The sequence below is a fragment of the Arvicanthis niloticus genome, chromosome 4, assembly GCF_011762505.2.
Source record: "Arvicanthis niloticus isolate mArvNil1 chromosome 4, mArvNil1.pat.X, whole genome shotgun sequence".
Lineage (NCBI taxonomy): Eukaryota > Metazoa > Chordata > Mammalia > Rodentia > Muridae > Arvicanthis > Arvicanthis niloticus.
The window spans coordinates 36,484,648-36,487,001 of record NC_047661.1 but is presented as its reverse complement, the minus strand read 5'-3'; the positions used below and the strand labels follow the sequence as shown (position 1 = coordinate 36,487,001).

General features: G+C 50.3%; 1 non-coding gene across 1 annotated transcript; it reads left to right on the top strand.

Annotated features, from left to right (window-relative positions):
• Nucleotides 1-382: 382 nt before the first annotated feature.
• LOC117707982 (small nucleolar RNA SNORA48) lies at nt 383-525 on the top strand. Its single transcript, XR_004606719.1, has one exon. It is a non-coding gene; the product is annotated as a small nucleolar RNA SNORA48 (small nucleolar RNA).
• Nucleotides 526-2,354: the final 1,829 nt, after the last annotated feature.

Genomic DNA, 2,354 nt, shown 5'->3' with positions numbered 1-2,354 from the left:
GAAATTACTTGAAAGAGAAACTGTGATCTGATTAGTGATTTTACAGCCCTGCTTGAAGAAATGTGCTGATAGGTACAGGTAACTTTATTTGGAGCTTTAAAAAGGAAGGGTTGGAAAAAAAAAAAAAAAAAAAAAAAAAAAAAAAAAAAAAAAAGCATTAATTCAGCATAGCCAAGGGAAAGAGTGATCCTAGCTCGCTGATACAGATATTGCCATCACTGATCTGCTGAGGTTCTGGAAACAGGTCAAATTTTTCTTCAGCTCGGATGAAATATCCAAGTGTGCATTGGTTGTCAGAGTTGCAGCTTCTCAAATAATCTCCTTTGTCATTGGGGAAGGCAAAATGGTAGACTATAATAACCTGCCTTCAAAACCCGTGCACTGCCCCTGGCAGTGGGCAGAGAGACTTTTGCTAGTACTGTTGTTCTTTTATCAGTCAAGGGCAGAGCAGATGGCAGTTCTTTGTTCATCCTAGCTTGATGCCTGGCTTGATGGCCAAAGCTGTCTTATGCCTAGGACTCAAAAATCAAATCAAATCCAGGAAATTCAGCATGGGAGGAGGAAGACAGACAGAGACCTGCAGACCACCATGCCACCTACAGACCAGCCCTCCGGCACAAGGCATAGGTAGACCATAGACCCCCACTTGCTGCCCTGCCACTCAGCACAGATGGAGAATGTCATCCAGAGGCCAGCTGCATGGCCAGCCTGCAGCAGGAGACACCACGATGTGGAAGTATGGAGTGGTCAGACAGGAGAGAAATAGAAGTGAACAGCTTGAGCATTATGAAGAGATGGAACTGGACACTGGAAGGTGAAGAGGAATAGCCTGTTGTGAGTGGCTAGCCCTGCCACTGGGGCCATGATGAGGTCTCAGCCTGAGATGCTGCAGAGGGCTATGTCTGAACAACCACAGGGGTCGGTATCAATGTCCATGGCTCATATTACCACTAGAGAACATGAAGATGTCCCTGATCAGGATGTCCACATGAGACAGGGGCTGTGCAGAAGTGGCCCTGCCCCTCACTGGAGAGCAGGCCTTTGCTCAGGCAGCACAATGGAGGTGGCCCTATGGCAGGGGTGTGGATGAGCAGGCCCAAAGACTGTGAGTGTGGGAGAGCTGACCTCACCACTCATCTGCCATTAGGTGGCCTGCGTGCAGGGGTGATGATGCTCCCAACTCCACCCCCCCTCCAGCCCCCCTTGACACATCCAGCAGCTGGGAAAACCACCCACAGGGTCATGAGCTTGGGAGAGCTAGTCCTGCCCCCACACCAGCTGCAGCACTCAGGAGAGTGGACCCTGCCCTGTACTTTGTCTGAACAGCACAGCAGAGCTGTACCTGGTGGTAAGCTGTGCAGGTTAGCCACGTCCAAGGGTGAAAGCACAGGAGATATGGCCCTGCCGGCAGGGATAATGCCTTCCCCCTCCTTTGCCCCTCACTACCTGCAGCAGTCTGGAAAGCAGGTTCTCCATCTGGCCTGAACCATGGAGCTGGGCCTGGGGGTGGGGCTCAGGTGAGCATAATCCAGGAAGAACTGGCCCTGCCTCTGCCATGGGGTGACCTAGGTGAGGGGGTGGTAGATGACCTCCAATGAAGACCACCATTCTCGAGAGACCCTTCCTCAAGTCTCAGGAAATCACGACCACCCAAAGATCACAAGAAACCATACCTGGATGCAATAAGCAGAGGCTTTATTAGGGAAGTTGGCCAGCAGTCAAACCACAAGCTCTCTCTCAAGAACAAGGTTTGGCCTCGAGTGGTGGGCTAAGGGGTCTTTTAAAGAGGAAAACCCACAAACCAGGGGAGTGAGGAGGGGGTGAGGGGTTGCCAAGGATATATAACATAAGAATAGTGAAACATTCCAGAGAAACCCACCCTGAATGGTTTGCCATGTCACTGTGTCCCACCCTGTCATTTACCAACTATTTCAGATTAACTATCTTCACTTCTTTCGGCTAGTGGTCAGGAATGTGTCTTCTTGCCTTGGGCCTCTCTCACCCATAGGTGGGCCTACTGCCTGAGGCTTGAGGAATGTAATTTATCCAGCAAGTGTCCTGGGGGTAGTGAAGGCCTGAGATCTTATTTTCAGTTCTGAGTTCTGGGACCTGCATTTTTCTGCTCAGGTCTAAGGCCAAAGAAATCTACACATATTTCATAAAATGGCCTTTATAATTTTTTACTCTACACCACCACCTCATTCCTTGCCACCCAAGGCAATCAGGAGAGCTAACTTAAAGGTCATGAGAGTGGGCAAGCTTTCTCTGCCCCTCACTGGCTGCAGCACTTGGGAAAGTGGGCTCTGCACTGCACCTTGGCAGCACAGTCGTCCTGGCCCTGGTTGAAGGGATGT